Genomic DNA, 27,632 nt, shown 5'->3' on the forward strand with positions numbered 1-27,632 from the left:
TACAAAAGCTGTTTAGAACCTACAACTCAGGTGGAAGGAAATTTTTTCCCTAGCAGAGAACACTCAGAGTGAATTCAGCATGAGAAAGGAGGGCTGGGATCTGCACTGCTTATCCACCTCAGCTTTTAAAACCTATTTTTTTCCTTGTCTGCATCTTGAAAGCCATTAGAATAGATATTTCATAAGGGTCAGTGTGTTTCTGTATTGTTTCCTGTTGCCTAGAACAGAAAGTGTTAGTCACTCAGTTGTGTCTGACTCTTTGTGACCCCATGGACTGTAGCCCACCAGGATCCTTAGTCCATGGACTTCTCCATACAAGAATACTAGAGTGGGTTTGCTTGCCACTAGAGGGATCTTTTCAGGGATCCTTCCAACCCAGGGATCAAACCTGAGTCTTCCACATTGCAGGCAGATTCTTTACCATCTGAGGCACCAGGGAAGCCCTGTCTAGAACAGAGACACCCCTAAAAATGGGCTTCCACCTTGCAAAGCTTGGTGGAAAATTAGAATGCATACGTGGCAGCCAGTCTCCATGATGGCTCCACAGATCCTTTCCAGCCCTCCTACCCTGACTGATGGCTGACTGCACAGTGATAATGTGTGATGCCTGAGGCTAGTCTATAAAGGCCTTTACAATTTTCCTGTCTCTGGATCACTCACCCTGGGGAAAAAGAAGTGACAGTGTTAGTCACTCAGTCGTGTCTGACTCTTTGGAACCCCACGGACTAGAGCCTGCCAAGCTCCTCTGTCCATGGAATTCTCCAGGCAAAAATATTTGAGTGGGTCGCCAATCCCCTCTCCAGGGGATCTTCCTGACCCAGGGATTGAACCCACACAGATTCTTTACCATCTGAGCCACCAGGGAAGTCCCAATCTGGGGAAAGCCAGATACCGAGTCATGAGGATGCTCAAGGAGCTCTTTGGGGAACTGAGACCTCCAGCCAACAGCCAGCATGGACTTGCCAGGAGGGAAAGCCACCTCAGAAGAGGGTCCTGCAGGCCCCGATGGGCTTTCAGACAATGCAGCACTTGTGACTGCAGCCTCACAGGAGACCGTGAGCCAGGCCAGGCCACCTCAAAACCAGACCCACAGACACTGTGAGGGTTACTACATGATTATTGCTGTTTTAAGCTGCTAAGCTGAGGGAAATCTGTTGTAGAACAACAGATCACTAATACAGCACGTGGAATAGGGTCAGATGAGAGGAACAAAGCTGCTTCATAAATATTTGAATGACTTGTTGACGAACAAGGCCCCAGGTCTTAGACTGAGTGAGGGAAGTACCTAGAGGCTAGGTTCTGGCAGAGTCAGAATAAAACTTCCAGGTATTGAGGACGGAAGAGATGAACCCCTAAGGTCAGGAGGGAGGGAACTGAGATACACGTACCTAGTGAGTGCCCCTAGGAACTGCCACCCCAGTCTGTCTTCCTCTATCCCCACTTCTACACACTGAAGACCATCAGAGGCACTGACCCCAAGCCCTGCAAAGGCCTTGGTATCCAAGCCTGGAAACCGGGATCAGAGGCAGACCCTAAAGTTGAGAGTAAGTTACTGTCTCTGACAACATTGTAACTCACTCACTTTCATAGCATCCTTTCCTTCCCTTCTTCCTCCTCTCTCTATCATGTCAATATTGCTACCCTTGGCTCTATTCTCTTTTCATCCAATGCATGAAACAAACCATAGTTGACTGTCATTATTTGTGACTAGTTATGTTCTATGGTGGTGCTAGTGGTAAAGAACCCACCTGCCAATGCAGGAAATGTATGAGACACAAGTTTGATCCCTGGGTTGGGAAGATCCTCTGGAGAAGGGAATGGCAACCTACTCCAGTATTTTTGCCTGCAGAATCCCATGGACAGAGGAGACTGGCAGGCTACAGTCTACAGAGTCGCGAAGAGTCAGACACGACTGAAGCAACTTAGCGTGCATATATATGTTCTATATAGGTGTTGTGAACAATGAATTTTCAAATGCTGAACTATTGCTCATACAGAAAGATTGGGTTGGGTTCTTTTGAGCCTCTGACCCATGATATTTTTGTCAACAGATCAATATATAATTTCATTTTATGTGTGTTCCTGTTTAAAGAAACTCATTTCGTATATATGATTGACATCAACAGCTCACTCATGGCCAACAACCCTATAATTTATGCCTGAGGGAAGCTTATCTAGTGTGTGTTTTCTCCATAAGTCACTTAATAGCCTTCTTGCCCTTAGAAATACCAGACAGCACTTCAGCACTATGCTTGGGGCCCTTTTAAACAACAACAACAAAAACACACAAAAATATACAAAAAACATGGCACTAAAGAGACTATGGAAAGGATACCTGTTTGCAGGATGAGCTGAGACAAGAGGACAGAGTGACCCTTCATTCAACCTCAGCTGGGAACGACTTGAGTGACTCACATTTTTCCCTGTCCTGTGCATGTAGACCAATGACCACAAAATCAAAGTGAGTATTGATGTAGGGGTTGCAAATCTATTTTAGCAAGAAGGTGAATTTGTAAAAATGGAATCCATGAATAATGAGGATCGGCTATGTGTGACTCTCCTCCACTCTCTCCCACTTGCCCCGAAGAGCCTCCACTTCATGGGTAGAAACACAATGATGCCTTGGTATAAGGGATTTGCTGGTAGCTCAGTGGTAAAGAATCTGCATGTAATGCGGCAGACTCAGGTTTGATCCCTGGGTCAGGAAGATCCTCTGGCGTAGGAAATGGCAACTCATTCCAATATTCTTGCCTAGGAAATCACATGGACAGAGGAGCCTGGTGGGTTGCAGTCCTTGGGATCGCAAAAGTGAGATATGACTTAGTGCATAAACAGTAGCAACATAAGATTGTGTACTTAAATGTATTATTCTTGTTTTCTAAATCTGTGTTCATTTCAGTGCTTTTAAACTTGGTGTAGAACTAGAAGAGGTAGCCTAGGTCTTTGTAATTTAAAAAATTTTAATTTTATCTTTTAGAGTGTGGAATATTTTTACTGATCATAATGTCTATCTTAATCATAGATTCCATAAAAAAATCCCAGTATTTTAGTGCTAAAAATTTCAGTTACAAATTGATCATTTGCTTATTTGTATTTTTTTTCTTTTTCCCCCTCATATTTTAAATTTTTATTGTGTATTTTAGTATTGTTGATGAACAATATTATATTAGTTTCAAGTGTGCAGCAAAGTAATTCAGTTATACATATGCATGTGTCTATTCTTTTTCAAGTTCTTTTTAAAAAACCCCATCTGCCCTGGTTATCACCAGCCCTGACCTGCACTTCACGGCTTTTTTTAAGACCCATCAAACCATGGCTACTGCAGGTGCTGCCCCTGACTAAGCGTTCAGCCCTTTCTACTTCCTGTGGAGAACCTTAGCACATTAAAGGTAGGCTGATTTCTCATCATAGGGTCAGTTTCCCCTTATAATATGGACGGAGGTGACAGTGCCAACAGTTAATGGTGCTCTGGGGGACACCATCTAGGGACAATTTCTGTCATAGCCCTATCACGGAGGGGAACAAAATCAGGAAGATGGAAAAAGATATCTTGCTCAACGCCACACAGGCACCTCAATGCAAAGCAACCCTGATAAAATTGGCCTGGGAATTCCCGTTGCAGCTTCAAGCTGAGAAAATTAAGTACTTGGACTTGGGTAAAAGGCAAAACCGCATCTGTAGGTTTGATTAATTTTCATAAGTAAGAGGACAGAGCTTGGCCCGGGGGAAAGAAGAGTTCTTCCTGGGCCAGTCAGGCTCTGGCTGATGAGTTATGAGAAATGACCAGGCAAAGGGAGACGCAGGGGGACCATCCCAAATAACACCAGCAGATGACTGCACTCCATCAGTCTGCAAAGGGCTCTGGGCACTACCTTCTGCAATAGGATTTGGCTGCAATAAAAAAAAAAAAAACAAAAACAAAAAAACAGGTGAACAGACCTGTGGCTGCAACACGGAGAAACAGAACCCAAGTCCCCAGCCTGAGTTGGCCCCATATCCGTCCAGTTTCCTGAGTGATACCAGCTGGCCTTCTGGGAGACCACCCTGCAGGGCTGTCCCCAGGCCCTCTGAGGCCTGCTGGGCTGGTCACACTGCCTCAGACCGGGTCTCACAAGGCAGAGGCATACTTCACAACTTCTGCCGAGTGGTCCCTGTTCTGCATTTGTGGTAAAGCACAGAGATTCTTAGATACAGAGACACACATTTAAGACACAGAAAGTAAGTCTGAGGCTGGAGAGAACACGATGTTACACTGATATTTAGAAGAGATGAGATGTTCCAATACTTGAAAATGTTATCCAAACTTTCAAAACCAAGTTCTTTTGCCTTGCCTTCAAAACCCCGAAGGTGCTGAAAATGCATCAAGGAAATACTGATGTATCTCAGCCAACATCTGGATTTTCAGGCTCCACAAAGATGTTCAAGAACTTCTTTATTATATCCACCCAATACTGCCTGAACATGATTAACACAAATCACAGATACAATCGATGCCTATAGAAACGTTAACACTTAACATAAACATTAACTCTCAATATGCTGCTGCTGCTGCTAAGTCACTTCAGTCGTGTCGGACTCTGTGCGACCCCATAGACGGCAGCCCACCAGGCTCCCCGTCCCTGGGATTCTCCAGGAAAGAACACTGGAGTGGGTTGCCATTTCCTTCTCCAGTGCAGGAAAGTAAAAAGTGAAAGTGAAGTCGCTCAGTCATGTCCGACTCTTTGTGACCCCATGGACTGCAGCCTACCAGGCTCCTCCATCCATAGGATTTTCCAGGCAAGAGTACTGGAGTGGGGTGCCATTGCCTTCTCTAACTCTCAATATATTTGGTTACAAATAAGCAACTAGCCCACCATTGTGAATTTAATTTCAAAATATGAATCATTTATTCATTTAGGATGTTTGTTGGGCATCTTCTATGTGCAGTTCATTTTGTTGAGGACCCCATGGAATAGGAAGGGGACTTCCCTGCCTCCAGACAATGAGCAAGCAGAAGTGGCTCATGGGTGGTGGAATCTTCTCCAGGGGCCCTGCTTCCATCCCCAGGACTGTGAAGACCCTGATTCTCTACTGTCTACACTTCTCCTCGCTTCCCAGTGTGACTGGCCAGAGTCACTACAGATGTAACTTCTTGGTGGAAATTCACTATACTGTGCATTTGAGGCTCAGCCCTGGAAATGGGATCCCCGACCCAGCTTGGGCCCAGAGACACAGCGTACAGAAGGCAAGTCTGGATTTTAAATAACTTCCTGGCAATTTTCAAGCACTTTCTTATTTGAGAACCTCTGCCATAATCCAATATTTCATTCCCCAAGTGGAGCTGGTAGAGAGAAAAGGGAATTGAGCTGTCTCCCTCCAGGATGTAGGGAAGAAGGGAGTCTGGAGATGGGGTGAAACTGGGCTGCCTGCTGCCACAGCTGGGAAGGGAACCAGGGAAGAAGTTTAAAGTCCCCCACACTGTGCCTGCTGACCTCAAGGCATGAAAATCCAGCTCCAACTCCCTTAGGGAGGGAAGGTTATCCAGACACTCCTCTGCCAGGGCACTGGGTCAGAGGCATGCTCGTCATGAAGCTGGATTTATGCACAAGGATTCAGTTGTTAAAAGTGAGCTAGAGTTAGTGAAGAATCAGTGAGCACAGGAACACATCCAAGTGGTCACTAGTGATGCCCTCTCATGCTCTCTTGGGGTTGTTGACTGTGGGCTGAAGCCTGGGTCAACCCAGAGTGGTTCCTAGGACATCTCCCCACCTCCAACCCCCACCATGGACCTCACTCAACCATTGTGTCCTGAAAACCACCTGGTCACCCACTCTGCTCTTGGGAAATTTAAAAACAACAGATAAAGTCATAGATGAGAGAATTCACATTGTTGGTGGCTGATACCCCTCACTGCCCTTCTCTTCCTTTGGGCATATCCCACAGGAAATTTGAACAGGTGGTAAAATTACTGAGTTTTCCCTGATCCTGATCCAGATGACCCTCCAAGACCCCTTCCCACTCAGAGAACGTCTGGACCTGTTGGCAAAGCCATGGTTATCTCACAGTGACTTGGCCTGTCCTGTCCCCTCTGGCGGTACCTGGAGAAGGTTTTTAGCTTCTGAGCACTATTTTACCTTCCTGTACCCCCACCTCATCCACACGATATTCACAGGGACCTGCAGCTGCTGGAGAAACCAGACCACATTTAAATCAAGGGGCACAGTGGTAAAGAATTCACATGCCAATGTAGGAGAATCAAGAGACAAGCGTTCAATCCCTGGGTCAGGAAGATCCCCTGGAGGAGGAAATGGCAACCCACTCCAGTATTTTTGCTTGGAAAATCTCATGGACAGAAGAGCCTGGAAGTCTACAGTCCATGGGGTTGCAAAGATTCAGACATGACTGAGCACACACACATAGACACACAAATGAAAGGATCACAACTACTAAAAGTTTTCCTAGGCATACATGAAAAATTGCCATCCCTTTTTTTCTGGTCAGTGAAAGAATAATTATGGGTGATTCATGATGGCAAAATACTATAGAAACATATGACGGTATCCTTAGATGTCATAAACCTGTGACATAAATATATCCAGTGCTTACATAGCTGGCAAAGGGTTCTATGAAAGAGAGAGATGGTCTGACTACACAGTAACTATAGGCAAGAAGTAGGATGGCAAAGACCAGAGTCCTGCTCTTCTGGGTGTGGGTTCAGTGGGAGAAGACTGCCTGCACAGGGCAGAGAACACACAGCGCACGAGCACAGACACGAACTCCCTGAAATATGAGTGCACCACCCTTCCTGTGGGCAGTCACAGAGGGGAGAGCTCCAAGGTCACCATTCTGGATTTACTTGATTCCCACACATCTGACCTACCTTCCTTTTCTGGATTCAAGTGCAGGTCTGCAGTTAGAAGCCCAGGACAGCACGGAGCGTGGAAAGTGAAAAAGCCCAAGACGGAGAGACGTATTTAAAGGGGAAACAGCAGATATGGAGAGAAAGCAGAAGACAAGCCTTACCAACTGGAGTCCTTCCTGTCTGTGCTGTGTCTGCAATTAGGGAAGTGGGCCTTCTCCTCCCATTTCAGCGAACCAGCCAGAAAGCAGAAGTGCAGATCCCCACGCAACTGGCCTCATTCACTTGCACAAATGGACCCCCCAGGGACATGGAACCCACCAGAACAGAGCGCACCAATGGCTTAGCCTGCTTGTGTTGAGCCAGTCAGGAAATTCACTCTCCCAAGGGTTCTTACTGAAGGAACTATGTCCTGAAGTGCTAGGTGTGTGTTAGTGTTAGTCACTCAGTTGTGTCTGACTCTTTGTGACCCCAAGGGCTGTAGCCCACCAGGCTCATCTGTGCATGGGGATTCTCCAGGCAAGAATACTGGAGTAGATACTGCTGCTGCTGCTGATTAGTCACGTCAGTCGTGTCCAACTCTGTGTGACCCTATGGAGGCAGCCTGCCAGGCTCTTTTGTCCATGGGATTCTCCAGGCAAGGGTAACAGAGTGGGTTGCCATGCCCTCCTCCAGGGGATCTTCCAGACCCAGGAATTGAAGCAGGGTCTGCTGCATTACAGGCAGATTCTTTATGCTGAGCCACCGGGGAAGCCCACTAGGGTGGATAGCCAGTCCCTTATCCAGGGGATCTTCCTAACTCAGGGATTAAACCTGGGCCTCCTGCATTGTAGGATGGTGAAGATTCTTCACCATCTGAGCCACCAGGGAAGCCCCGAAGTGCTAGCTGGGGTATACCAAAGTCATCTTGGTTGTTTTATACTTTAAACAGCCCCTGCATGCATGCGTATGTGATAAGTCACTTCAGTCATGTCTGACTCCTTGAGACCCAATGGACTGTAGCCCACCAGGCTCCTCTGTCCATGTGATTCTCCAGGCAAGAATGCTGGAGTGGGTTGCCATGTTCTCCTGCAGGAGATCTTACCAACCCAGGAATTGAACCTGCAATTCTTAGGTCTCTTGCATTGGCAGGCAGGTTCTTTACCAGTAGTGCCACCCGGGAAATCCCTTAAACAGCCCTGCTGCTGCTGCTAAGTCACTTTAGTCGTGTCCGACTCTGTGTGACCCCATAGACGGCAGCCCACCAGCCTCCCCCCTCCCTGGGGTTCTCCAGGCAAGAACACTGAAGTGGGTTGTCATTTCCTTCTCCAATGGATGAAAGTGAAAAGTGAAAGTGAAGTCGCTCAGTCGTGCCTGACTCTTAGCGACCCCGTGGACTGCAGCCTACCAGGCTCCTCTGTCCAGGGGATTTGCCAGGCAAGAGTACTGGAGTGGGGTGCCATAAACAGCCCTAGGACATTATAAATATCAAATTCCACCTGAACTCTGGATCAAATAAGAGAGAAATCCTACGAAAGGACTTATCAGCAATCTCAGGATGCTAATTTCTGTCTGGAGATTGGAGAGGTGAGCAGATATGGTCTTTACGGCAGGAAGGCCAGAGTTCAGCGTCAGAGTACCCATGCCAGCCATCTCTGACTCTGCTCTCAGACCTCCTGGCAGACAGCCACCTGTAGTACCAGCAGGAGACACAACTTCACAAAGGGCCTTTTGTGAGGTCCTTCAAGTTGAGACAGGCGGTGCTTTCCAAGGATCTACCAAACACCCACACACTCTGCAGGAAGCACAAATTTGAATGTCTCACTCCAGGCTGTGCCATTCCCTTCACCTGGAAAAACAGGTGGAGGAGCCTAGCCAGGCTTCACCCAGAAACAGGTGAGGAAATATCCTTGGAAAGGCAAGATGGAGAAACACCCTCTCCAGACACTTGAAGTTGGAAGGAGTTCGGCGGGTGCTTTTCTTGGGTGAGGCCAGGACACTCACAAGGATGTGTTCAGAAAAGTAACAGTAGCCAATCTGTACCTAAAGCTAGCAAAAATGACAGCTCAATGCAAAAAAGCATTACCATTTTACGAGTGATAAACCCAAGGCACAAACAAGCTTAGTGCTGACATCTGATGACTGTGAGATGGATGATGACAAGGATGGCAAGCAGAAGCAGCTCCCTTGCAGGGTGTCGGCTGACCTGCACAATATCCCTAAAGATAGTGGCTGCTGTAATCCCCAACTCACACATCTGGGTATTGGGCTCTGAAAAGTCAGTTGCTTCTCAAAACACGCACGGGTATTAGTGGGAGAGCCAGTGTGGGAAGCCAGCCCTTCTCTTAGCTACTGCCTTCCGGTCCTCAGCTGAATGTGAAAAGACGCTTCTATCAACACATCCAAATGCAAGCTCAGGGCTTTGCAACACGAGCATCACCAGCAATTTGCAAGAATTTTGGCTTAAGAACTCCATCCATGTAACTGCTGCAGACAAAAAAACTAAGCCCTTTCAGACAGTTCTCTCCCCTCCTCATTCCTGAAAATAATGTATCACCAATCTCATGCACCTTATCTTCTAACCTTCCAAACACATCCACTTTTCAATCAAAACCTAATCACACCACTTTTCTGCTAAAGATTCATCACTGTCTGCTCTCTGATCTCAGGATGAACACCAATTTCTTAGCATCCACATCAGTTACCCTCAGATCTTACTACCCTTGGCTTTCTCTGTACAGCATCCTGGATGTGCTCAGACCATCCACCTCCCCTCAAGGTACCATGTGCCTTTCTGTTGTAATACTGACCACAGTTCTGACTTAATTTTAATTTACCTTTACTTAAATGTGTGTGATTATTTGATGAATTCCTATCTTGAAAAATGTAGGCTGAGATATCTATTCATCCCTCTCTCTCTTTTTCACTTTTTAAATGAACTTTTAATTTTATGATATATTTAAATTTACAGAAAAGTTGCAAAGATTGTACAGGGAGCTTTCCTATACCCCTACATCCAGCTTCCCTTATTATTAACATCTTACATGAGTATGGTACATTTCTCACCATTAGTGAACCAACAGTGACAAATTATTAGATTATACTTTATTATTTTCTTTGGGTTTCCTTAGTCTTTACCTACTGTAACTTTTTTAACTGTTCCAGGAACCCAGCCAACATATCATATTATACTTAGTTGTTATACCTCCTTAGGCAATTGTTTGGCTACAACATGCTCTCAGACTTTCCTTGTTTTTTATAATCTTGACAGTTTTGAGAAATACTGGTCAAGTGGTTTGCAGAATGTGCTTCAGCTGAGGTTTATCTGATGTTTTTCTCATGGTTACTCTGGGGGTTATGTGTTTGGGGGAGGAAGAACACAGACGTAAGTTGCGTACTATCAACACGACTTGTAACCACTGATGTTAATCTTTGATCCTTGGCAGAGGTGGTGGTTGTCAGGTTTCTCCACCGCAACATTGCTCTCCCACCCCATCCCCTTTCCACATCACCCTCCTTGGAAGGAAGAATTTCTGCATGACTTGCACTTAAGGACAGCTGAGATACCTCCTTGAGGGGAGAGTATCTATATCAATTGTTTGAAATTCTCCTGCAGAGGAGATTTGTCTATTCTCTCCATTTATTAGGTAAGTATGGATTCGTGGATATTTATTTTTTTATCCATTAGGTTGTAATCTAATGCTACTTTATTTTGTGGCTTAAATTACTCCAGCCTGGTTATGGGAACACTTATAACTGGCTCCCGTGTTCCTCTGACACACCTGCATCACTGTGGGGCTTTTGGGGGACTTTTTTTGTTTTGTTTTCTTTACCTTTGGCATGACAAGATACTCCAGGCTTATCTTGTTTGTTTTTTGTTCCTATCCCAGAATCTATGGTTTGTATTCCTTTTTATTGAGGATCTGGGCACTCAAGATCTGGGCACTAGGCATGCTTGCTGCTACCAGGATGTCACTGTTCTAGACCTTGTTACATGACAGAGCAAAGAAATACATGTGTATACTTAACCTGAATATGTAATACATGTCTAAAATATTTCTGTATATATCCCTCTGTATCTGTATGAATCCACATGAGAGTTTCTACTGATGTCTCTCCATCCCTCTGTTTTCTGGAAGAGAAAATTTTTGAAAATTAATATAATCTCTTCCTTAAGTAATTCACCAATGAAACCGTCTTTTCTGGGTGCTTTTTTGGAAGGGAGGTTACAAATTATTGATTTAAATTGAAAAGACATGGATATTCAAGCTAGTTTTCTTTCTATGAGTTTCAACGGTTTGTGTCTTTCAAGACAGTCTGTTTCACTTAATTTACCACATTAGTGAGAACCGAATTGTGTTATCAGATCAGATCAGATCAGATCAGTTGCTCAGTCGTGTCCGACTCTTCGCAACCCCATGAATCGCAGCATGCCAGGCCTATTTCATTATTGTCCACTTATCCACTGAATCAGTGACCTCTTTTTTATTTCTGATATTGCTAATTTGTGTCTTCTCTCTTTTTTCCTGTTTACCTTAACTAAAAGTTTATTAAGTTTGTTGATCTTTTTCAAAGAACCCATTTTGAGTTTTATCAACTTTCTCTATTGTCTTCCTGTTTTCAATGTCAGTTATTTCTATTCCAATTTTAATTATTTTCTTCTTCTTGCTTTAGAGAAATGTGCTCTTTTTTTCTGTAGTTTTGTCAGGTTGAAAAACGGTTTGCTGATTTTATATTTTATTTTTATCTAACATATGCACTTAATGCTCTAATGTATGCACTGCTTTTGATGCATCCCGTGAATTTTGGTTAAGTTGTATTTTCATTTTTATTCAGTTCAAAGTATTTTAAAATCTATCTTCAGACTTTTTTCTGAACCCACAATGTATTTCAAAGTTAGTTGTTCAATTTCTAAACATTTGGGGATTTTATAACTTTCTGTTACTAATTTCTGGTTTAATTCCATTATGTTTGGAGAACATAATTTGCATATTTTTTTCATTTAAATTTGTTTACGTGTTTTTCAAGAATTTGTTCTGTCTTGGTGAATGTTCCATGTGAGTTTGAGAAGAACGGGTACTGGCACACAAGCAAATATCAATAAACCTAATCACATGAATTTTTTTGTTTCTCAAGAAGTACATGCATATATTAATAAATATTATGTATATACTATACTGGTGAGCAGTAGCATTGTTTTAAAAATAATATAAATATCTTAATTTAAAATACTCTATTACTAAAAAATATTAACCATTAACCATCAATGAGTCATAAAGTTTTTGCAATAGTAACACCAAAGATACACTGATCATAGATCACCATATCAAATATAATAATGAAAAAGTTTGACATATTTTGAGAATTACCAAAATGTGACGCAGAAACATGAAGTGAGCAAATGCTGTTGCAAACACTGCACTGATAGAATCGCTTGACATAGAGCTGCAACAAACCTTCAATTTGTAAAAAGCATCAATACCCATGAAGCACAATAAAGTGAAAATGGAAGTGAAGTCGCTCAGTCATGTCCGACTCTTTGCAACCCGTGGACTGTAGCCCACCAAACTCCTCCATCCATGGGATTCTCCAGGCAAGAATACTGGAGTGGGTTGCCATTTCCTTCTCCAGGGGATCTTCCCGACCCAGGGATCGAACCTAGGTCTCCCACATTGCAGGCAGACGCTTTAACCTCTGCACCACCAGGGAAGCCCTTAAATGCAAGCATACAGTCTCTCAGAAAACCTCCTACAGAGACACAGAACTTCAGATCCAGGTACTAACATCAAAGATTTCAAGGGAGGAAAGGCAATAGTGAAGTAGCTCAGTCGTGTCCGACTCTTTGCGACCCCATGGACTGTAGCCTACCAGGCTCCTCTGTCCATGGGATTTTTCCAGGCAATAGTACTGGAGTGGATTGCCATTTCCTTCTCCAGGGGATCTTCCCAACCTAGGGATTGAACCCGGGTCTCCCACATTGTAGACAGACGCTTTACTATCTGAGCTATGGCTTTTGCCCAATAAAGCGAAGTGCAACAAAATAAGGTCTGCTTGATTTTTTCCATTGTTGAATTGGATATCTTATAAGTATCAAGTCGATGAAACAGTGCTGCTCAGGTCATATATATACTTCTGATTTTCTATCTACTTCATATATCAATTACTGGCAGAGGTGATGGAAATTTTCAGTTGTAATAGTGGACTTGTCTAATCTCCTTTCAGTTCTGTGTTTGGCTTATGTATTCTGATGCTTAAACATGTGCACACATGTTTAAGCCTGTTGTGTCTCCTTAGATGGTTGATCCATTTATTATTATGTAACATGCCTCTTTCTTTATCTCTGGTACTCTTCCATTTTCTGAATCTGCTTTGTCTAAAATTAATATAGCTACTCTGATATTCTTTTGATTAGTGTTAGCATGGAATATCTTTCTCCATCACTTTACTTTTACTTTATATGTGTTTTTACATTTAGAGTGGGTTTTTTGTAGATAGTAGATGTGTCTTGTTTTTTAAACCATTCTGACAATCTCTGTGCTTTAATTTGTAGGCTTATACCATCTGTGGTGGCTCAGAGGGTAAAGCGTCTGCCTAGAGTGCGGGAGACCTGGGTTCAATCCCTGGGTCGGGAAGATCCCCTGGAGAAAGAAATGGCACCCCACTCCAGTACTCTTGCCTGGAAAATCCCATGGACGGAGAAGCCTGGTAGGCTACAGTCCATGGGGTTGCAAATAGTGGGACATGATTGAGCGACTTCACTATAACATCTGCATTTAAATTGATTATTTACTTAATTGGATTAATATCTACAACGCTTGTATCTTTTTTTTTTTTTAACTCACTGCTGTTTGTTGTTTCTTTTTTTCCCTCCTGTTTCAGCTTTCTGTGGTTTTAATCAAGCATTTTATATCTTCTCAGCATGTCCTTTAAAAATTTTAGTGATTGTCCTGTAGCTTACACTATACATTTTAAAACTTAAATTCCATCTTTAAATAACACTATACTGCTTTACACATACAAGGACCTCATAACAGGGTATTCTCAATTCCTCCATCCTGTCTTCAAGACAATGCTGTCTTTCATTTTGTGTATCCATATGTTATAATAATCCAATATGCTGTTACTTCTATTGCTTTAAACAGTTACCTTCTGACCAATTATGATTATGAAAAGCAAAATAACTTATTTTTTTCCTTTTTCACATAGATCCAAGCTTTGTACCTATATCATTTTCCTTCTACTATTAAATAGTAAGAACTTCTTTTAATATTTGCTGTAGGGGCAGTCAGCTAGTGGTGAATTTTTTTTTAAAGTCTTTATTGAGTTTGTTACAATAGTATTTCAGTTTTATGTTTTGTTCTTTTGGCCATGAGGCATGTGGGATCTTAGCTCTCCTACCAGAAATTGAACCTGCATCCTCTTCATTGGAAGGTGAAATCTTAACCATTGGACTACCAGGGAAGTCCCCGAATTTTCTGTTTTTGAAAAGTCCTTATTTATCCTTCTTTTGAAGGGTAAATTTGATGGATATAATATTCTAGGTTGTTGCTTTTTTTTCTCTTTCCTTTCAACACTTCATATCTTTCACCACACCATTTCTCATTTGCATTGTTTTTGATGAGACGTATGCTCTGATTATTATCCTTATTCCTCTGTAGGTAAGAGTTTCAGTTTTGTTTTTTCAACTGGACTCTCCTACAAGTGTATCCTTTATATTTGAAACAAGCAGTCCCTCACCCTCCTCATTTACATGCCAAGCCAGTGTTCCCCAGTCATCCCAGGGTCAGGTGCCAGGCAACTAGGAACAGCCTGTATGCACTAGAGTCCACTGAGATTATTCAAACTAGCCAATTCCAAGCTTACCTACTATATCTCATTTGTTCTTTCCCACAGAAACCACAACCAAGGCTCTTGTAAGCATTTTCTTCTCTCCCTCTGCATCCTGGCAAACCCTGGCACTTCCTAATGTAGCCCTGCATGGTGTGCTATACCTCCTATTTCTAAGGATCTATGGGTATAAAGGTCAGTTTTCATTCCAATCCCAAAGAAAGGCAATGCCAAGAATGCTCAAACTACTGCACAATTGCACTCATCTCACACGCTAGTAAAGTAATGCTCAAAATTCTCCAAGCCAGGCTTCAGCAATATGTGAACCGTGAACTTCCTGATGTTCAAGCTGGTTTTAGAAAAGGCAGAGGAAACAGAGATCAAATTGCCAGCATCTGCTGGATCATGGAAAAAGCAAGAGAGTTCCAGAAAAGCATCTATTTCTGCTTTATTGACTATACCAAAGCCTTTGACTGTGTGGATCACAATAAACTGTGGAAAATTCTGAAAGAGATGGGAATACCAGACCACCTGATCTGCCTCTTGAGAAATTTGTATGCAGGTCAGGAAGCAACAGTTAGAACTGGACATGGAACAACAGACTGGTTCCAAATAGGAAAAGGAGTTCGTCAAGGCTGTATATTGTCACCCTGTTTATTTAACTTATATGCAGAGTACATCATGAGAAACGCTGGACTGGAGGAAGCACAAGCTGGAATCAAGATTGCTGGGAGAAATATCAATAACCTCAGATATGTAGATGAAAACACCCTTATGGCAGAAAGTGAGGAGGAACTAAAAAGCCTCTTGATGAAAGTGAAAGTGGAGAGTGAAAAAGTTGGCTTAAAGCTCAACATTCAGAAAACGAAGATCATGGCATCCGGTCCCATCACTTCATGGAAATAGATGGGGAAACAGTGTCAGACTTTATTTTTCTGGGTTCCAAAATCACTACAGATGGTGACTGCAGCCATGAAATTAAAAGATGCTTACTCCTTGGAAGGAAAGTTATGACCAACCTAGATAGCATATTCAAAGGCAGAGACATTACTTTGCCAACAAAGGTTCATCTAGTCAAGGCTATGGTTTTTCCTGTGGTCATGTATGGATTTGAGAGTTGGACTGTGAAGAAGGCTGAGTGACGAAGAATTGATGCTTTTGAACTGTGGTGTTGGAGAAGACTCTTGAGAGTCCCTTGGACTGCAAGGAGATCCAACCAGTCCATTCTGAAGGAGATCAGCCCTGGGATTTCTTTGGAAGGAATGATGCTAATGCTGAAACTCCAGTACTTTGGCCACCTCATGTGAAGAGTTGACTCATTGGAAAAGACTCTGATGCTGAGAGGGATTGGGGGCAGGAGGAGAAGGGGATGACAGAGGATGAGATGGCTGGATGGCATCACTGACCCGATGGACGTGAGTCTGAGTGAACTCCAGGAGTTGGTGATGGACAGGGAGGCCTGGCGTGCTGTGATTCATGGGGTCGCAAAGAGTCGGATACGACTGAGTGACTGATCAGATCTGATCTGATGGGTATAAAAACTTCTATCTTCATGACAGTTATTTCTGTGTCTGTGTGTCTTACCATACCCCAGGTACCCTTAAAACAAGGTTTCTAGAGATAAAGCCAGAGAAAGTGGAGACCTTCTTAAGACTGTGACTCACTGAAATTTCTCTCTTTCAACCTAGTCCACAATTGGCCTCACCAAAATGATCATTTAAGAGTTCTGTCTCTTTAGGGCTCCAATAGCTTCTGCTCTAGGTAAGCAGGATTTGGTGTTTCTGGAAGCACCAAAAATAACATTTGGTCCATAAACATTTCTCAAATGAACAATGAATGAATGAGTGAGATGTAACTGCAGTTTTATCCAGATGGGTGCCCTAATAGTTCATCTCAAATCTACAATTTCTAGGTGCCAATATGTCCTAAGACCTCTGTTTCCCAAATCTAAAAAAGTATCACTGATTCTCAATTAGTCCAGCTTTGTAATAGTCTAAGAATAAAAGTTGACAACACTCCAACAAGTTCTACTTGTTGGAGCTGAAACTGGAAGATGGTGTCTCTTTTCTTTCACCCTTACCTGGTGTCTGTCTTATTAGAGATGGCCCAAAAATATTTGTCAGATAAATAAATAAATGAATAAGTAATAAGATATGATTACTCCTTAACAGATGATCCATGTGCATTTGTCAAATGAAAGAATGAATGATCAGATATGATTTTTCTATAGTAGATGGTCTATAACTACATCATACCTATGAATTTATAAATGAATGAATAAATGATTCAGATGTGATTATCTGATCCATAAACATTTGTCGAATGAATAATGAATGAGTGAGTGAGTGAGATGTGTGATTGCAGTTTTTTCCAGACAGGCGACCCATCTCAAATCTAAGGCAACCCACAGGTACTTCAGGGTCCTAAGTCTGGTCCACCCAATTTCACTCTAAATAACTAGAGAACCCAACATCCTCTGACATACAGTGCATACCCTTTCTCTACTTTCTCCCCAGGAACTCTGAGACCAGTCCTAAACTACTTCTGCCTCAACTGACTGGATGTCTTTTTTTTTCATGCAGATCTGGAATGCAGAAGGAAAAAAAATTACTCTTCCCCAAATACGATAGTTAGAAAACCTTCGTATGTCCCATTTAGATACTGTCCCGTGTTACTTGCATGCATGTATGCTAAGTCACTTCAGTCGTGTCTGACTCTTTGCAAGCCTATGGACTGTAGCTCACCAGGCTCCTCTGTCAATGGGATTTTCCAGGCAAGAATACTGGAGTGGGTTGCCATTTCCTCCTCCAGTGGATCTTCCCAACCCAGGGATTGAACTCACGTCTCTTAAGTCTCCTGCATTGGCAGGTGGATTCTTAACCACTAGCACTACCTGGGAAGCGCTGGTTAATTAATAAATCATAATCTTGTGGCAAATTACAGGGACATTGTGGACCTTATTGTCTTAATTCCCTTCTTTTCCTTCTGCTTAACCATTAAAAACATTTGAGGCCTAAACCAAGAAAATTACAATAACTCTGCAAAATTAAGGGCCTTGTGCTTTGAAAGCAATATTGACATTTCCCTTTTACCTGAATAGTAAGATCAAGCTGCATTTTCCATGCCTTATTTTAGGCAGAACCTTCTTGTAGAGTCACAGAAAGCCTTGCATTCTTGGGGTGGAGAGGTGGTCTGTGACATGGTCACGGGACCCAGCTCAAGACAGAGTCCCTGGGTCCAAACACTGACTCCACTGCTTTTAAACCAGGCAGCTGAGCCTCAGCTTTCTTCATAAGGAAAATAAGGATCATGTTGGAACCCACTTCCAATAGTGGTGTGGAGATTCCATTGTCAGTGTGTATGAAGTGCTCACAGTGCACGGCCTGGCACTTGGGACACGCCCCAGGTTGATAATGAGGGTGGCCTAGTGGCAGTCAGGGTAACAACAGCGTGCACCTTCACTCTTGGTGGAAATGACTTCCTTGGGTAGATTTTCTCATCCTTTCACTTCTAGGATGGCATGTTCACCTGTCTCCATGGTTCTGTGGCTGTCAGCAGGCTCAGATGACACCGTAATTACAAGTGTTCCCCTAATGCTAACTGTGGTGGGAGGGGGATAACTCTATTATTATCATGCCTTTTTTTAATGAAAGGAACATTGAGGTGTTTAGGGGTGAAATTTCATAACATCTGTAGTTTACTTGGAGTGCACTTCAGAAAAAAATATGGCAAAATAGTACCACAACTAAGCTTTGAGTATATGCATAATACACGGGTGAGCATATTAGAAAATATTCAAGATAAAAATGTAAGTTTTTTCATGCAAAAATATTTTTAAAAATGAGCATAAAACCCGTCTTGCATAATATGGGCTTTAAAGACAAATTTTAAGCCTGTCCCTATCAACCACCACTTTGACGGCATGAGGGTCCATGATTATCCACAAGGACATCTCTGGGCTTTATGGATCTTACTGGAAAAAGTGTGGATTTATGGGTATTACTAGGGCTAACCAGGTGGCTCAGATGGTAGAGAAACCGCCTGCAATGTGAGAGACTTTGGTTCCATCCATGGGTCAGGAAGATCCCCTGGAGGAGGGCATAGCAACCCATTCCAGTATTCTTGTCTGGAGAACCCCATGCACAGAGGAGTCTGTTGGGCTACAGTCTATGGGGTTTCAAAGAATTGGACATTGAGTGACTAAGCACAGCACATGGGTCTTACTGGAAAAAGTGGGGATGACCACAGCCTGCTAGACCCAAACACCCCCTCTCCAAGCACATAAAGTGATGGAGCGTATCAAAGAATAAGGTACAAGAAACTTTGAAAACACAGAGCCTGAAACAAAATATTCTCTATTATGATGTTACCTAAAATATTTTGTTCACAGAAACCTCCAACTGCTAAAATGACTACCATTTTACCCTCCAAGGAACAGATGACCTTTATCACAAGAATTGTTTAGGTTCAACATTTCCCACCTAAAAAATAAGCTCTGCTCCCCCTAGAAGATGCCCTTCTCCTATTGGCTGGGTGGTGCCCACCTATTTAGGCAGCACTGCTTATACTCATGCTAATTAGCATTTTATTTTATAAATTGCATCTGGACTGGGGGAACTATAAATTTCTGACAAAAACCAAATCTTTGGCCTGTTTCCAGTGGGACCCTGAAGCTGTCTTGAGTATTGTACAAGGAGAGTGCTGGCTCCCCAGGCATGCTCCAGGCGTGGATCTGTCTTTTTGCACCTAAGCTGTATGATGCAGTAAAGACCTCACTGGAGGAAAACGCTTGTTGGCACCCTGCTATGCAGAGGGGTTTCTGTCTGACAGCCTCTGAGTCAGCCTAGGCCAAATATGAGCTGTGATGACTGAGGGTCTGAATACAGTGAGACACAAGGACCTTCTGGTGGGTTCATATTACTGTATATTATTACCAGCTTCCCACTGTGCACCTAGCTGGGAGGGAACTTGGCATAAAATCAGTCCCTGGTTATGATAAAGATATTTACTTAAAAATACTGGCTATGAAAAATTAATCTCTCATAAGAAAAACACTAATGTAAGAATCTGATTCTTATTTTGAGAAATCACTAGGTTTGCTATCAAATTTAAACAGAAATGACCTTGGCGAAACGTGAGGATGTTTTCTGTTTTTAAGATTTTTTTGATGTGGACCATTTTTAAAATCTTTAAAGAATTTGTTACAATAATGCTTTGGCTTTTTGGCTGCACAGCATGTGGGATCTTAGCTCCCCCACCAAGGATCGAACCTGCACCCCTACACTCGAAGGCTAAGACTTAACCACTGGACTGCCAGGGAAGTCCTAGTGTTAGGACTTTAAATTCTGATGAATTAAAAGGATTCATTTGACCTCTGAACCTGTTCACCAATGTCCTCCTGGTACCAGAGTAGTGACAGGCGCACGGTAGGAGTTCAAGAAAAAACCTGCTAATTTAATAACTATACAAAATGCAAGGCTAAGGAGATGTTCACTGGATTATAAAATAGTCCATTTGTTTCAAAACCATGTCTCATAAAACAATCACATTTAACTGGGTTTTAAAAATTATTTCCCTGATTTGTACAAAAATGAAATAAAACAGTCATTCCTAGTTATTTGTGGTAATTATGTTTTATAAAGTTGCCACTAACACTGAATTAGCAAATATTGAACCCATTGCTACAAGGGGCAATACATGGCTAAGTTCCTAAGAGTCTCATGTTATCTTTTCATTAACCAAATAATACATAACCTTGTTTTCTGGATGTTCCTGTTTAAAGAAATCTTGTATTTTATTTATATATATATATAGTTGATTCATTAATATTGAACTCACAAAAAAGCCCTATGACCCATGCCAAAAGGAAACTTACCCTACACACGTGTTTTCCCTGTTAAGGTACATCACAGCCTTCCTGTGCACAGCACGTTAGACAGCACTTCAGCACTGTGTTTGGGGATCAATTTAAACTGTAAAATCATCAAAAAAAGCACAAAAAATACACTACTCAACTGATGTCAAAAAGAGCACCATTCTTAGGGTGAGCTGAGACTAGAAGGCAGAACTTCACCTTTTTCAGCCTAAGCTAGGGACAAGCACATCAGATGACTCAAGTATTCTGCTGCTCTGCATGTGTCCACAAAGGGCCACAGAAGCATCATGGGTATTGATTCAGGGGTCACAGAAAAAATTTGGTGAGCAGGCAAATTTACAAATATGGAACCTGTGGAAAGCTAAATATAAGTCTTAGATTCATTTTTTATTCACAAGGGGGCTCAGTGGTCACAAAGTAGATGGGAAAGTACAGGCTACTGTAAAACATCAATACAAGGGTTAAGAGATACTAATATTTGGAAATTTATATCTCAATTCATCTCAGCTCCCTCCTGATAACCATGTTTTCCTTTTTTTGCTGGCTCTCGAATAAGATGTGTCTTGGGACTCTCAAAAAATGTAAGCAGTAATTACATTTACTAAAAATCAGTCTACTGTGTAAAAAAAAAGTCTGTCTGGTTTACTATCGTAGGTGTTGATGTTTGCTGTAGATGAGCTGTACAGCTCACATGTCATAATCAATGCCATATACACAAGGCAATGCAGCAAATAAGTAAGGGAATAAACAGACTTTGCACTCAGAGGGCCCTGCTGCTCACCAGCTCTCCAGCCTTAGGAAGTTACTCTCCTCAAAAAGGGTACAACTTCTACTTTATTTGGGATGCTCTTCTTTTAGAGGAAAGAAAGGGAAAAAATGGTAAATCAGCAGTGTTTGTTAATTATGAGTGATGTTGCACTTTTCTGAAGTTTTTAAATGGTTGCAGTGAAGAATAAATGAGATCATATCTGATCAAGTCCTGGTGCTGGGCCTGCTCCTTCTTTCAACTTGACTGGAAACAGCTTAAGTGCAGAGAGGGATCTTGGCTACTGCAATAGCCCTAGCACCTAGCACCGTTCCTGGCTGGTGAGAGGTATTCAGTGAATCAATATAATGAACAGATCAAGAAACCAGCCAACAAAACAGCCTCGGTTGGACAGGTAGATTGGAGAGGCTGGCAGAAGCAAAGAGTGCCACATGAAGTTTTTTGGTCATTCTGAAGTTGTTTTCTGTGTGTTTGTTCTTAACTGTTCCTGTAGAAATGTAGTTGCTCCATAAAAATGCCAAACATGCTAGGTTGTCATATATGATAAATATCAAAATATCAGATAGCTTGGATGTTGATAGAGTAAAGATGTCACAATTCCCTTCATTCTAAAATCACCCTCTAGAAAAAACAAGAGAAATGCCATGAAACTAATAGACCCCACTCACCCTGAACAACAATCTGAGGGGAGCAGGAAAATGCAGCAAAGTTTTGTCCTGGGAGCATGAATACCTTTAAGGAAGATGGTCAAGGAAGCAGAGGTGCTTCTGCAGACCCCAAAGCCTGCAGAGATGGGGCTTCTACTGAGCAGGTGGAAGGCAGCCAGCCATCCCCTGGGGGTAGAGAGGAGATTCTGAATGGCTGGCAGCCACCCTTAAAGAAGTAAAGGTTTAGCCAATTCTCTCCCTTCCTTCCTTCCTTTCTTTCCTTCTTCCTTCCTTCCATTTTCCTTCCTTTTCTCTCCTCCCTCTCACACACATACACACACACAGAAACACACACAGCATTACTGAAAATGAGGAAAAGATTCTGTTAGGCTAGAACACATCCTAGGCCTCTCCCTGACATGATTCATTTCCGAGATGAGGAACTTACCTTGTGTCTGTACAGTGACACTAAGAGGGAAAAAAGGAGAGAAGCAACAAGAGAAACAAACAGCACACAAAGAACACTGGCTGGAAAATCGTCCCAAGGGGCAGATGAAATCACAGCCACACATACCGCCATGGAGCCAAAGGACTTAACAGAACAGCCACTGTTAGAAACAGTAGCTCTAAATGGAGAAACAAAAGGCAGAGGATGAGGTGGGGAGGCAAGAAAAGTCATGGGAAATAAGCCAGCAATCAGGGGGAAACACAGGAAAGAAATGATGTCTGTTATTTCCAACAGAAAAAAAGAGAACAGATACTAACACTGTGAATAAGGCCATGGACAGGATGGAGTAGCTTGAAAAGAATGAAATGAACAAAGAGTGGAAGAATACAACAGAAGAAGACTAGAAGGACAGAGGAGAACCAAAGTGTGTAAGATTGACATTCCTGAAGTAGAGAATTTAAATAAAGGGGTGGGAAAGATGTTTAGAATTTCAATTAAATTTCAACTTCCCCTGCATTCTCTTATCCAGGATCTTAGGAAAGGAAGGAAAGTTCTGGGCTTCAGACTTCTTGTCAGCCATGCTCCAAGCCAGCAGACAGAGGGCAGATGTTCCCAGAGGGGTCGGGCATGTCTAGACCAGAAACAAAAGGTTCAGCTGGGCTAAGGGCTGGTTACAAACATCACCATTTCAGGACAGGGACTGAAAGTACTGTGGGTGGTGGACAGGTTCTAATGCTTCTGCCAAGAGTCCAAAGGCCAAGCAGGCCCATTACACCCCCAAGACTGCTTCAAAATCACTCCAGATGCTTCTTATTGTGCAGATGGGGGTGGGAGGACAGAGGTCGGTACAGCAGCCTACAGAGTCTAAAGTCTGAGGGCCTGTGCTGCTGGCCCCAGTGTTGGGTGAGCACATAAAATCACAGAAGAATGTTTTCAACAGTAAGTTCAATAGCAAAGCTCTAGGCAGGAACAGTGATTCTTCACGTGGACCCAGGTAACAACCACCCGGGTACCTTAAGTACTGGTGATCGTGCCTTTACCCAAATTCAGAACTTCCAGAGGTGGGGCCCAGATAGCACTGTCTGTTTAATTTTCCAAGTGATTCTCGTGAGCAGCGGGGACAGAGAACCACTATTCTAGAATTATTGCCTCTGTACCGAAGGTTCAAAACTGGCCCAAACAGAGCTGGCTGATGACGTGAGCAACAGCGTGGGCTACCGAATGGAAGAAAAATGGAAAGAGTAGAAAATTCAAAGTTTTACACAGAATTCTAAAGAAGAAATAAGAAAGGCACTCAGGAAATCACGTTTAGTTCAGTAAAGCCTCCGCACACACTGATTTTTAGACATACTGATTGTGCTAACTCAGCGACTCAGGTAGAAGTGTCTTGCCCCCAAGTCCTCCTAGCCCATCGCGCGTGCGTGACGGCCGGGGGTGGGGTGGGGCATGAAGTCCGCTTGGGAATCCACACGTTTTGCTGCACTTCCTGATGTCGGGCTGAATCATGAAAAGGAAGTTCTATAATTCGCAAACCCGTCCAACTGCTTCACTTGTGGTGTTTTTATCTCTCCCGAAATTGAGCAGCACAGGAATTTCAGAGACAGGCAAATGTCACGTCTCTCTTACGCCGCCCAGAATGAGGATGAGGCAAAGATGGAGCCTGGGGACCGGGCAGGCGCCCAGCTGGGGTGGGTCCCCCGCACAGGGTGGGTCCCTCCGCCCGTCCCCTCCCCATCACAGGCTCCACGGGTGCTGCCTGCCACAGGATGCACCTGCCTCTCAGCCCGCCTTGCCCTTTCCACTGCCCTCGGAGCTCTCAAATGCACGGGGTCACGTTCCGTTCCCAGAAGTGAGAGTCTTTTGTTTTCTTGTATTGGCAGGAACAGAACATGGTCATGTGATCAGCATTGCAGTATTCCTCATTTTGCCTTGAGGAAGAATACATTCCCTCTTGAAATCTTCCTTTTAAAATGGACAGACTTTGGATTCCAGGTATTTTGAGGAAATGGCATTGGATTTTCTATTTTACTGCAGAGAAGTTAATCAGTACTAAAATTTTCCCCATTAACTCTAAATCCTCTTGAACAAAAAACGAGCCTATTCTTTCAGAAACTATACCGAACCAAGCGTGCTTAACTCCAGGATATATTACTTAGTATTCTCCAAGACAGGGTTCCCATTAGACTGCTCCAGGAGCACAACTGGGAACCATTTCAGGCCCTATGTGAGTGACCTGTCACTAAACTAGACTGTCATGGTGTGTGCACGTGTGCATGTGTGTGCATGCACATGTGTGTGTGCTGTGTGTGTATCTGTGTGATGGAGGTTGCTGTGTTGGGAATGAAAGGGCCAGACCTGATTCTTGTGGTCTCATCTCAGGGATGTGGGCCTCCTGCTGACACCATCACCTCTGAGGCTAGAGTCCTTTAAAGAAACAGGAGGCACCCAGGATCCACACGTGGAAAAGAGTGCAACAATGCACTGTTGACACACAGCAGTATCAAGACCGAGGAACGGTGTGTGGGGGATAGAACCTTGTGTCTCCTCACTCCCCAGGAAGGACCCCATAGGGCTCAGGTATAACACAGAGTGGTTAATCTGTCCCAAAACTATATTGCAGTGGAGATACTAGTTCTACTCTGCCCCACACAGAGCCACCTGCCACATGAGGCTAGTGACCCCTGAAATGTGGCCACTGTGATTGAGAACTGATTTTTACATTTTATTTCATTTTAAGTATTTGCAGTATAAACAGCCATATGTGGCTGGTAGCAATGCTCTGAGCAGCACAGTTCTAGATCCTTTCCAGGGAAGCTGGAGAGAGGCCACGTGTCCTCAACTGGGCAAGATGTCAGAGGTGAGCAGCAGGCAGTTCCTCCATCGGACCAATGCGATAGGACTGCAGGTCAGCAATGGGAATCTCATAAATTCACCCCAAGGAACACGCTGTGTGGTCCAGACACCTCTCCCTTCCAGATGTTTTTTCTACTTGGGCCAAGCTTGGAGCTCTAGGTTTTCTCTTAATTAACAAGAGACACACTTTATTCCAAATACCTAGCTTACTGTATTCAAACTCTATGTGACATATTGAAATGTAAGGAGGGGACATTAAAAGTCTCTACACATGCGCAGAGGGCCCCATGGTGGAAGCATAGAGCTCACAACAATGTCCTCAGCAAGGTCTCCAAACCAATGTAAAAGTACATGACTGGGGTCCAAAATAATGTCAAACTGTGTTTTAGAGCTTCAGGGTTAGAGTGCTGCCAGGACCCCCTGAGCTGGTTGTCCTTGTCCAGTCACTTGGGGACAGGAGAGAACACACCATAAGAGCTGCCTGTTAAAACCCAGCAGGGTTCCCCAGGGCACCACCAAAGAATAGACACACACTTGCTTCAGAGTCAAGTGACACTTGGGCCAGAGCTACTCTTTCTGTGTTGTTGTTGTTGTTCAGTAGCTCAGTCACATCTGACTCTTTGCAACCCCATGAACCACAGCATGCCAGGCTTCTCTCTCCTTCACTATTTCCCAGAGTTTGCTCAAACTCATGTCCATTGAGCTGATGATGCCATCCAACCAGCTCAGCCTCTGTCGTCCCCTTCTCCTCCTGCCCTCAATCTTTCCCAGCATCAGGGTCTTTTCCACTGAGTAGGCCCTTCACATCAGGTGGTGACCAAAAGACTGAAGCTTCAGCTTCAGCATCAGTCCTTCCAATGAATATTCAGGGTTGATTTCCTTTAGGACTGACTGGTTCGGTCTCCTTTCAGTCCAAGGGACTCTTAAGAGTCTTCTCCAGCACCATAGTTCAAAAGGATCAATTCTTTGGTGTTCAGCCTTCTTTATGGTTCAACTGTCACATCCGTATATGACTACTGGAAAACCATAGCTTTGACTATACAGGCCTTTGTTGGCAAAGTGATGTCTCCACTTTTTACTACGTTTCCCAGATTTGACTCTTTCTGTGACCTTTCCATAAAGTCTTTTAATATCATTTTGCCCCTGGCAGAACCTCCTTTTCAATCCCCAGGCAACCAGAGGCCACATAGCTCCTTGACTACCTTTACCCAACCATGACTGCTCTGCAGAGCACCTACCTGTCTGCAAGCCAGTCTGCTGAGCACTCTGCACAGAGTGTCTCTGGAGCCACAGTCACTGTGGGGGAGGTCTTTCCAGCCTTGTTTTGGTGATGAGGTGGCCAGGGCTGAAGCAGTTTCAAGGAATGATGGAATTGGGCACTGCCTGCCGCTCGCCTCTGACACCTAGCCCAGGTGAGGACATCTAGCTCAGGTGAGGACACCTAGCCCAGGTTGGGTCCTGGGACCCTTTGCTGCAGTGTTTGTACCTGGACAAACCTCTCCTTAAGCAAAAAATTACAGAGAAGCTGTAAGGGACTAAAGTAACTGTGTGCATGTGCAATTGGGGCAAATTATGGATGAGATACAAAAAAGACCTACAAGCCTCAACCATCACTTCTGAAGAGCCAGGAACAAAAGCTGTGGGTTGAAAGCAAAAGTAGGGTACTGTGCATGTGCCCTGCACTCAACACCACTAAAGGAATGGGCAGCGCACCTAAGCCACCCCTCCAGTCTGACCCCTGGACCCACCCCTACCCTCACTTCATATAAGGAAGTAAAGCACTTTCACTAGGGCAGCAAGCAAGGAAAACTGTTCCTTGTTTTTGCTCCCCACTGCTGTGGGTGCCCCAATAAAGCTTCGTTTGAATTTCTTGTCTGGCCTCTGACCACTTTCCATTGATTAAGGAGGCCACAAACCCTGGTCGGTAACAGAATCAGAGCCATGGGCTTGGCTTGCTCCCATCACCCACACCGCCTCCCAGAGAGACTTTCAGAGCTGGCCATTTATAGGTCACAGTCAGGGTCCTAGAAGTTTCATTACACAATATAAATGTGAGTGCACGTATGAGCCCCTGGGGCTTCCCATGTGCGTGCTGCTCAGTGCCCCCACGTGTATGCCTGGATGGACAGAGTCAGTACCAGGAAGCCCAGAACCTGGGAAGCCAGCCCCTGGGAAGTCCCTAAATGGTCCACACAGAGAGTGGCCCCTCCGTCAACATCTGCTGCAGCCTTCAAAGCCCAGCAGCCACAGTCACCAGGAAACCCAGGCCCCAGCTCTCCACCCAGAGCAAGACTATTTACATCCTTCTCATGAGAAAAAACCATCTCACATGAAACAGGCAGACGACACACTGTCTGAGAGTAAATAAGGCCAGTGGACTTGGAGTAACGAAAAACTGG

At 43.7% G+C, this 27,632-nt stretch overlaps 1 protein-coding gene across 4 annotated transcripts in view; it reads right to left on the minus strand.

The window, feature by feature from the left end:
• Positions 1-27,632, minus strand: part of SYK (spleen associated tyrosine kinase) — a 108,007-nt gene that overhangs the window by 67,516 nt on the left and 12,859 nt on the right. The window contains exon 1 of one of the 4 annotated variants that reach the window (XM_061426290.1): positions 6,860-7,186. The exons of the other annotated variants lie outside the window; for them this stretch is intronic. The gene's annotated coding sequence lies outside the window, so the exon portion shown is untranslated. Of the gene's footprint in view, positions 1-6,859; positions 7,187-27,632 lie in introns of those variants that run through there. 4 annotated transcript variants of the gene reach the window in all.

Source organism: Bos javanicus, chromosome 8 (genome assembly GCF_032452875.1).
Source record: "Bos javanicus breed banteng chromosome 8, ARS-OSU_banteng_1.0, whole genome shotgun sequence".
In the NCBI taxonomy this organism is placed as follows: domain Eukaryota; kingdom Metazoa; phylum Chordata; class Mammalia; order Artiodactyla; family Bovidae; genus Bos; species Bos javanicus.